The sequence below is a fragment of the Crassostrea angulata genome, chromosome 7 (assembly GCF_025612915.1).
Source record: "Crassostrea angulata isolate pt1a10 chromosome 7, ASM2561291v2, whole genome shotgun sequence".
NCBI classification, from domain to species: domain Eukaryota; kingdom Metazoa; phylum Mollusca; class Bivalvia; order Ostreida; family Ostreidae; genus Magallana; species Magallana angulata.
Window position 1 is genome coordinate 41,988,523 of NC_069117.1, and position 11,475 is coordinate 41,999,997.

Below are 11,475 nucleotides of genomic sequence, written 5' to 3' on the forward strand. Positions count from 1 at the left end.
TACCCAATGTTGAGTGTGTACCGTTGTATGATTTTTAGGGTAAAGTGTACCAAACTAGTTTTTAAAATTTGTTTCATTGTTGTCCCATTTTGCTAAATTTGTTTAAATGGTTAAAATCACAGTTTGACAAAGATTGGTTTGTTCAACTGCGGCTAAGAAATGGAAGAAACCTGACGCGAGTTCAGAAGTGCAAATAGCAACAGTTGATAGTGACAATGTTACAGTTTAAGTCTATGTGTTTTCTTAATGACCATGTCTTTTTTACTTTACCATACAAAACGAAACAATTTCGTTTGCTGTTTGGCCTGTTCAACTTTTCAAATTTGTTTTCAAAATTGTTAAAACGATTTTTTCGTGCCATTGTTATGTTTTCATTATAAGGCGTTAATGTTTTTCTGTGCTTCCTGATTTTTTGGTCAATAAATGTCAAAGGATCCATGTTTCAATTATGATGACTATTCATGAACTGTTTGTTGTGCAATACTTGCGCTAATAAAATGAAACCGCCACAACCTAAAATGTTTTTCCTGTCTATTTTTATGCATGACAGTGGATACACTTCTATATCCATGTACGTTACCATTCTTTAAGGGGGCTGGATGGTTATGGCCATTTTTGATCTTCTTTCGAAAAAGAGTTCTTTATAAAAAAAAATATAGGAAAATGCTCAAAATTAAAAGCTAAAATTTCTTTGAATTTATTTCTTTACTAAATAATAGTTTATAGCTATATAGATTAACAAATCATATTTAAAAATTTCAGGTAGATACGATGGTTAATGTTTTGACCACCCAGCCTATTGAAAAAAAAAAAGAATATTGAAAAAAGGGATAATCATGAAATCCTGGATGATGTCCTTTGGCAGTATTGTAGATCAGTCAGTTTTGATGATACGTTAAAATAATTTTGTTGTATCCGAAATTTAAAAAATAAAAACAAATTCTCATCAGTTTTAGGTTAGTTTACTTTTGAGACCGGGGTTATTTCTCTTTAAGTGGCTGGTTTGCAAAGAATGTTCATATGAAAAGTTTTACACCCAAGCTTTATCTCAGTTTAAATAATGTTTGCAAGTACCTTAATTGCATAGATTGTTTGCATAATTAACAGGAATGACCAATTTCAATAGATTAATAAGGCGTGTTTTATCATTACGCACCTTAAGTGTATTGACAATAGTTACTATAGGCCTACAAAATTCTAAATAACCAGTCCGGATAAATTCAAATTACCGGATTTATCGAACCTTTTTGCGATATCCCCTCTTCCCGGCTCTCAATGACATGATATTTGACGTCCGTTCAGTCCGATATAAATATTACGCAAGGGATAGCATCTTGTCATGCAGCAAACATGCCGAACAGTGGGTGAATACATTAGGTACACCATCATATTTTTATATCTTTTTAACTAAATGATTTTAGCACATGACAATTTACATAGCTGCAGGTTTATAGTCCCCGGAGGTCGTCCATTCGAATTTTTTTCAGATCAGGAGCGGCATACATTCAGGTACAATTTATATAAAGTTTGATAAAGCCATTAAATTCATCTTTTTTCTGTTCGTCTTTATACATACATGTATATTTCAAAGATTGTGTTATAAGGCCCCATCGAGTATTAATATACCGTTATTTCGCATGGATGCATATTTTCAGGTTTTACCTCTGGCGTGGTCTAGATATACAGTCATATATTCGTGTAATCGTGCTAGAACCTACGTTGACATGGAAACATGCAGAGTTAAAAAAAACTAAGCTTCTTTTTTAAATTAAGCTGGATCATGCATGGATTGTTTGAATACCAATCATACTCTCTGTCACAGTGTTTTGTACTTCGAGTTATTTTTTTTTTCATCTTTTAAAATTGTCGCATTCCTGATGATGTACACTCACCAAATTCGAACGAACAGCGTTACTGTAACTCCATAAAATACTTTTGCTACTATATTTTACCATTTATGTCAGAGCAATTTTTTAAGGAAAGAAATTAAGAGTTCTGTTAATGCTCTCCGGAGCTAGGTAAATACCAGTCGGATTAAACCAACCCCCTCTCCTTACACTCGTCAGGAAAAGAAGAAGAGAGGGGAATCAGACTTGGAAAATGTTTAAACGAAGTAGGTTCATGAAATAGTAAAACACGCTGAGTAATGTGTTCATTCATGTGATAGATTTAAAGGGGCATGGTCACGATTTTGGTCAAATTCTATTTTTCTGTTTTTATTATACACAATGCTTAAGGAATGCATTTCTAATGATCATATGAAATTTAAGAGTCAGTCGTTGAGCTATAAGCAATATACCTGGCTAACAATTCTTGGTTATGTTAACAACGCTTAGGCCCTGTTTTTGTTTACATATATATGTTCAATATACCAGTAAAAAATTATAAACATTCGTTCATTCATTTAAGGTCTAAAACAAAAACAATCACTTCAACATTCAAAATTTAAACAAAAGTGTTTACATATCAAAGAATTGCAAGCTCTGTAACTCGCTTATAACTCAACGAAAAACCCTAAAATTTTGATTGCCTATTAAAAATGCCTTACTGAAGCATTGTAAACATAAATTCGGGAGGGGGATGACAAAAATTTGTGACGACCCCTCTTTAAATTTACATGTTTACTCAATAACTGTCTCTTCTGTGATGGGCTCGAGCCTAGAGGCTTCTTGTTAAAATTATTTGCATGCATTGCAGGAACGGGTACACATCTATCGTAATCAACATGTACTCTGCGTTTGTGTGATTAATTATGTCGAGCTTTCTAATTAGACTAAACTTGTGTTTTGTTACAGCCTTGTACGAAGAATTCTGTTTGTGTGGCACCCATAAGTAAGAATATATTAGTAAACACCTTATACAAGATTGAAGAATGTAATTAAAAAAGTAATATAACATTTATTTCCAGACGTCGAGTTCTTAGAGATGAAAACATTGAAGACAAGCATGATTTATGTGTTTCATCTGCTTCGACATTCCAATTTATCAATCTTTGTATGATTCATGATAAAAAGTTAGCGATATCATAACAAACTGTACAAGGATCCATCCAGCCATCGCGGGGATTCTGTCTTAACTTATGGGGCGATTAGTAAAGATAGCCCACACATCAATCAACATATCATATAATCCATCATCGGTACAGATATAACTATTTGTTATCTCTGGTATCATTTCGAGTATGCTACGCCGTAGCATTGTTAAGTATTTGAACAATATTCTATGTTTTTCCCTCCTCCCGATTCCACTCATCTTTAAAGCAGCTGTCAATGTTCATATCCGTCCGTCCTGAATTCTGGGGGTTTTTTTATAAGTGCAGTAATCAGGAAAATATATTAGTCCTAGCTAGTTCTTGGTACGAATTGCCGCATGCAGCAAGTAAAACAACAAACTGTTTACGATAACAACCCTGAACTTTACCAAAACATCAATAAAGAAAACATTCAATTGCAAATTAATTTTTTTCTTCATTTACAATTTATATTGATATTCAGATATAATTAGCGCTGTAATTGTATTTGCTGCATGAATTCTCTCTCTCAAGCATTGATTTTGGATATAATTTTACTAAGCGCAGTTTCAAAAGTGTAAACATTTTCTTTCAACATATAGCGAAAAGCTATATGTACTTCTAGTCAAACCCTCTTACAGTGGCATCGTAACTTGAAAAACCCATAAATCCTTTGAGACAGTCAAAAAACAACAACGGGGGGTCTAGATCCCCCCACTCTGTAGAATCAAATTTCTTTAAATTTACATTATAGAATTGCAAAAATATGCCACAGACACCCCCCCTCCCGGCAAACTCAAATAACAGTCAGAACCCCCCCCCCCCCAACCCCCGAAAAAAATGTCTGAATCCGTACATGGACAGAAAATCTACTGTATTGTAATTGGTTTTTCCAGCTGAATACAACAAAACCAATATTTCCAAACTTTTATGCAATTTATAAACATGTAATGGTAAACTACAAAGACAGTTATCGAACTACATCTAAAAATAAAAGAATTTTATTTGCCTAAATAAAATTTTAATCTCTGTGAGGAAATGTTTTTATTTCCCTCAGTGACGTCATAGACATGCTTTATAGCGCTTCATGTCGCCTCGATCTGACATCTGACGATCTTGTTAATTTGAGCGATGGAATTCCCTTCCCTCCTATCACGGAGGGAGTTGTTGACAAATAATGAACTTAACATCTTATTGGCTTTATTCTTTTTTTCTTTTCTTTTTTTTCCGAAGCAAAAATTAAATAGGAAACCTAAAGATTAACCTAAATTGTTCAGCCAGACATAAAACGGTGTCTTAATATGATAAAGTATCGTGTATTTTGAAATAAATATATCCTTTATTCATTAAAAACTTAAGCTAATCTTTTAACAGTGCCCTTTGGGAAATACATAATAATTCAATATGCTTTGCAGAAAACCGAGACGGAATACTTTTTTCCCGGGATGGCCGAATAATTTTTAGTACAGTTGAAAGTCTCTTTTTGATCTGTTTTAAAACAAAACACATAACCAAATCAACAATCATAAGCCAACTGTTCTTATCATATTTGAACCGTTTTCAGAGTGAAATGCTTCGATGAATAGCAATGCAGGACATAAAACGACTAAATAACACAGATTAATAGCGACACATCAAACATTATCACTGACTGGGGGTTCCATAATATGATAAATTTCTTATTGGCCCTAAAAGTTAATCATTTATTTTCTACCTCTGAGTAACGACCAGACAACTAAGAATCGGGGGGTAAAATCGGGAGAAAATCGATACAGTCTCCTCAATTATGAAGAATCAAACACCGGTAGCGAAAATTAAATTACTGTGCCTTGTCAAAAAGGATTAAAATTGCCCTTTGATTGAGCAAATCCTCTTCCAGAGAAAGAGCATTCGATGGTTCATATCAAAGACATTTTATCCAATGATCGCGCGTTTTGGGATAATCTAATCGGTTACGCGTACTTTGAATTACGCAAGGGAGATTTTTTCCTCTCTTTTTCTCTGTATCACAAGACGTAAGCAACAGTCACAATTCGTTAATTTTGTAGTTTAAGCTAAACTCTCTTGATTACTCCCTTGGCTGGGCTTTCGAGTAGGAATAAGATTCTGTGAATTTCATTTAGGGATTTCTTTCATAGAAGAAGTCGCTGGTGTTGTAAAGATTATTTCTTTACGTCATCATCACTTAAACGTTGAGACCAGTGGCTTCTGCAATCCGAATGGCAAAACGGAAGTCCCTTCTTTGCATATTATACACACTTATCCTAGATTAAATTAATGCTTCAGTTCCAGTGGTTTCAAATCGAATTTATTAGACATGACTTTGTAAAAGTTTCCTTCTCTTCTCGCTGCCTTCCCGACGGTTTGGCCCCAGAGCATGCAGTCACTAAAATGTGTCTATCATAGGGATGAATACCAGCCACCAGTTCTACTGCATGGGCGGTTCGTCTGTGATGAACGGAAAAAGAAACTTTATAGAATTAATATTTTTGCGAACTTTAAGTTCTAAAAGAAAACTTCCTTGATTGCCATTGCCACGTTCTTTCGGCGAACGATTCCAACTTCCAATTCCAACAATGAGTCAACTGTTACTGAACTTCAAATATTCTACCAGTTAGTTTTATATTTATATTTTATAATCTATATACATTTATCATACATGTAAAAAAATAAAAAGTCATTAAGTACTTACTCGCAACATAATCTCACAATGGAAATAGTGAGAACGAGTGCACTTTGTTGCTTTGTCAAATACACTATGTAACATATACAACATAATCGCCATTTAAAATGTTTACATTCGCAGCACTATAAGATTATGCAACCGATGGAACTCCTAATGTACATTTTGCCTTTACTTGATTCCATGTTAATTCAACAGACTGTACTCAGAAACATAAAAAAAAAATCCCATCATTCCTTTGATCGACCACTGTTGTAAATGCATGTTTTCTCGCAATTTTGAATGCTATGTGCGATACTTGGTATGTCTTTTGTGAGAATCAGATGTCAAGAACACTTGAAAGCACTTTATCCTTCAAGTGCAGATTTCAAGATACTTTGTCACGTCACTGCAGTTTGTATGTCAGAAAATGACAGCTAGGACTCTTTTGGGAAAAATACATTTGAAATTAAAATAAACTTTTGTGCTATATTTTAAGACAATAACCGGCCAAATTTTGTTGTTGACCCAATCAATTTTGATGGAATTAAAAAGCTGATAAATCATTTTTTCGAAGCAAATTGTAACGGTGCATCCCTTGCTTATGAATTGCCCAAATCTAAATTTTGTTATACCCTTAGCATTATTCGTTTCTATCTGGTAATGGCATAGTGTGTTTGGGTCTTCTTCGCTAAACATATCCATTGAATTTGCAACGTTTCATTTTTTCTTTTTTTTTTTACCGTTGAGTCTGTTTTTGTTACTTCGCAATTACAATCATTTTGTCATACCTCCTCTCACATGTAAAATAAATTCTTAAACATAAGCCTACAATACAAGTCAATTAATACTACTTTTACGTATTGTGATTGACGCAATGAGGTTGTGACAGGACTTTTGCGTCAGAAGACTTTGACAGCGCAAGCAATGAATCCATGCAGTTTATTTTTATGGAATATTGCCCATCCCTTGTGTCCTATAAACAATATTTTATCATCTGATTCACCCAAACTGGTTTTGATTGCGGAATTACACAACTAATATAAATTAGGGTTTTCATTTTTTGCCCATTTAAAGGGAGACTGCGAAATGCAAACCCTTTATATTGCTGTTCCATAGGGGCACCCAAGGGATTCTAGCTCATCTCAAAAACAGCAGGATATTGCATTCAGCCAAAGTGACCTTGAAAATTTGCTAATTGTATATAAATGGATATACACAAGTTCACAATGGCGTGCCTCGTGATTGCACGAACATTTCAGATTAGAGCTAGTATTGATTCGATTCCTGTTGTTATTATACAAGACCGTTAATTGAAAATCAAATCATTTGAACCACAAACCCCAGCTAACTTCAGAAGGGGTCGTATTTGTCCTGGGCCTATTTAGTTATATACGTGTCCCTTTGACGTTAAGTATTGATTACACATTTTCAACAGCGTTCGTCAACAACATGGCAGAATCGACAGCAGTTCCCGCGTTCACTAATGAACGTATTCTCTAGGGAGGAAGAAAAACTATACATATATTTGAATCGAACTTGAGATTCCAACCCCCTGATCGTAACGCCATATGTATTGAAGCCGATCAGCAACGTAAATACATGTATGCCCCCCCCCCCCCCCCCCCATATATGTACACCTCATTTCACATCAATGGTTATGATTAAGAAAACTGCGTTCCCCTTTCCTCTAGAGAAATGGAGGGAAGGTTCTCTTTGATACAAAAATTGAGCTTTGATTTGCCACTTCATCAAATATTGGTAGTACAATTACGAGATTATGATTTGAAGCTACACCCTTGCTGAAGCCAAGCAGCAATTAGTTTCCTCTGTAATGATGTGTTATTTCGGGTGCCTGGCATCGAGGAACCGGAAATAGGGAAATCCCAAATAATAGGTCAATTACATCCAAAAAAAAAATCATATTCTCTGTATAGATCATATCTCGGCAGTAATTCTGAAATGGAAAACGCTGTAAATGCGAGAACATATTCAATGGCAGGGTTCTGAATGCCCTGGTATTAGCAGCATCAGTACAGCTTCATATCTCATACGTGAAGGTATCGACTAAATAAGTGCACGCAGGTCTGTTATTAATTCATTACCGTCGCACTGTTATTTTTAATGGATGACATCTTTTTAGTAGAAGGGAGAAAGAGAGAGAGAGAGAGAAATAAACCCGGTCAACATATTCTAGAGCTCAGAAACTCTTTGTCTAATGGATTTGCAAACAGACATCATTGTTCTGTGTAAGAGTTAGAGTAGATTTCGCTTTCAACAGTTTACTCTGTAGATAGGTTCTAAGCCTACCAGATCATTAGTATTATGTATCAAAATAATGGTTCGTCTTTAAACAATGTATTCAAATATGCCTATATATATACACGTGCACTTTCTACGCAATACAATACAGTAGGTGGGTTTGACCCCCCTTCCCCTCCCAACTCTTCATCTTCCTATAGTAATATTTTTGTCTCAAGTAGAATTTATACATTTGAAAATCTATCTGTGACTTACGTTTTCAATTTTTAAATCTATTTACGCAGAATTAGAAATGTTATGGTTGAAAAATTACAGTGTGTTTGGACGCAACTCGTATGGAAACGTTTAAAAATGTAACTAAAGAGTTTTAGTTGTCTTAGACAATGTCGTGTTAGTTAATTCTCACAAACATTGTGAAAAGAATTCTGCAAAATTGTATTAATTTGGTTTTGGATAATTGTTATGAGAATGTGTTTCGATTGTTCGTGATACATTTTATATATGTCCTTCTAACTCAAATTGCGCATGAAACCCGTGCATATGTGTGTTCTTTTCATCTCAGTCTCCAAAGTCTGCAGAGCTGACATTAATCGGTTCTGTTCCCAAAATCTATGTCGAATTCCTTAGAGGTTATATGGTTCCAATACTCATATTTGCAAGTGCCCAACTAATTTGGCATGTTGGTAAACATCCGGCTTTTAAAATCTAAAAGGTCTTAGTGTATCAACACACTTGGGAATAAAATATTCTTATATGTTTAAGCCTAATGTATTCAAGGGAACTAAGAAAATTAATATTGCATATTTCGTGTAATCAAATCCATTTGCATGCATGTCAAATAAAAAAATATCAACTCACTGCAGTATATATTTTTTCTGGTTTTTTTTTTTCACTTCAATTTACATGCATAAATATATAACGAAGTATCAATTTGGCATAACAAAGTGCACTCAGAACTTTTTATATGCCGTAAATGTCAGATATTTTTTTTTTTTTTTTTTGATATGGAAACTGCAGAAATTATGGAACGTTTATCTACGACACTGTTAATCAAAATACGCACAAACTATGCTTAACGTCAAATATACGACAAAACTGTCATTGCGTTTACATCCTCTCCCCCAAGATAAAAGTAAAGCAAAGAAAAACTACCATACTTACCCCCCCCCCCCCAAACCATAACCACACAAAAACACCCATAAAAAGAAATCCTCAAAAACAATAAGATATATGTATATGTAATTTGATTGAAAGATATTGACTGTGTACAAAAGTTTTCAATTCAACTATCCTAGATATTAAATTAAATATACATTTACAATTTTAGATACATTGTGTAAATGCACCTTATATACTCGAAAAGACACTGCTTCGAATATAAGGGCATTCTTTCAATATCTCTTTAAAAAGAGATTGAGATGTGATTGGATATCGTTTTTAATAAGGTATATGCGTGTATCTTTGTTGATAATAAAATTCAAAATTGAGTGGTGTTCGAAGTGAATATCAGATCATTGAGGACACGACAGCGTTAAAAACAGTTGATTAAGATGTAAAGGTTGCGTTTGATTGTATGTATCTGCATTTAATTTTCTTTTTCTTCCCTACTCTTTCACATTTCATCGAGTGCGGTCATCTCAAGTACTTGATATTATGCCGCCTGTTAAAAGAAACATGGAAACAATGAGAAAAAAAAGAACGTCAGCAAATATCATTACAATTGAAGTTCTAGATCACCGGAAATTGTAGTTATATCGAGTTGCACCGCGAGCACAGATTGTCATGATTGTATACTGTCGTCTGTATGTGATCAGAAAATCAAAAAATCACAGAATTACAAACCTTTATCGAGAAGAACAAGAACATTGTATGTAAATTGTTGGCCGTACGTCACGGCATTGCGACGTTTTAATACATATCACAGGGACGTGGAGATACTTGGCTTCTCGATCCGTGCAATTCTTCGTTGATTGCACCAAAAGGAGAGAAAGGTGTAAATCAAGCAACATCCCGTCTCTCAGACCGCGACATTCCATCAAGTCCCGATAATTACGAATCAATTTCCTCCATGTTTCGTCGGTCTGTTTTTTTTTGGTTTTTTGGGGGTTTTTTTTTGTTATTTGACAACACTCGCAAAGTCTAGGTACGTTGTCGGAGCCAACTGTTTGCAGAAAGAAGAGTATTGTATTCGTAACTCCTAGCTTGGTAATCGAATTGACAAAAAATGCTTTGAAAGGATACTGTTGTTGGATGTAATTTAGTAAAGATTCAATATGGGAGAAGATTCAATATGGGATAGAAGAGTCGTTAACAAAACATCCCTTCCGTCTCCAATTTCCTCCATGTCAGCATCGACAATCGTCCGCGTCTGTTTTCGTAAGAATTAGTTATATCTCTGCGAAATTACACCTTTGTGTGTTGGGCATTTAGTAGAAAGGCTCGAAGAATTGATGCAGATAATAGATATGGCGCATAATCTTCATGTAATCACCTACAGTGTATATAGAACCATTTTAACAAGAGCTTGGACTTTGGGTAGTTGTGTCAAACAGCAATGTGACGTAGACATTTCTATTTCATTGCTGGTCCTATCTATAAGCCATTGCTCATTGAAATCAACAAGATATGTCTGGCTTTTGAGCTAAGATAACGCAATCGGTGCCTATTTCGCTTGAAGCCGCGTCATTTTTAACTTGTATTGACGTAAGAAATAGGTGGCTACGTCCAACCGAAAGTCCAAGGTCTTGTTAAATGGTTCTAATACTTGTATCTATTATCGTCAGATTGTGTGTCATAGTGTACTACCGAATTTTAAAAACACAAGGGAAGATAATATCAATTTAAAGTAAATCAAAATTGAATGTTCATGTAATTGTATCTTTTATAAATCAAAAGCTGATTCAATTGATAAAGATTAGAACCATTTTAACAAGAGTTTGGACTTTGGGTAGTTGAGTCAAACGGCAATGTGACGTAGGCCTATCTATTTTATAAATATTGTTGGCCACTCATCCATGGCTCTTTGAAATCAACAGGGGATTTGTCTGGCTTTTGAGCGAAGACTACGCAATCGGTGTATACTTCGCTTGTTTTGATGCAAGAAATAGATCGTTAATTCCTACTGAAAGTCCAAGGTCTTGTTAAAATTGTTCTAAGAATAACATTTGAAGTATTTGGTAATACAATTTGGAGTGAACAGAAAGCTTTTTTTCATTTCAAATAAGTTTCCAAAATGAAGAGGACCTTCTGAGGACACACTGGCTTCCCTTATACATGTACATGTATCAGAGAGCGTAGGAAAAACAGTACATTATTGTAATGTTGACCCCTTTCTGGATCATATCGATAAGCTAAACAACATCTTATTAAGTTTAAAATTGTTACATGTACAATAGCTAAACATATGCGTCACAATGAACAAAAGCTAGTACAGAACCATGAACAATAAAGCAGGGTTTTTAGCCGACCTATATTCTACATTTGGTAAAGTTGTGATATTTAGCCTATCGTATGACTGCAATGCTGCGACGCGTGTGATAAA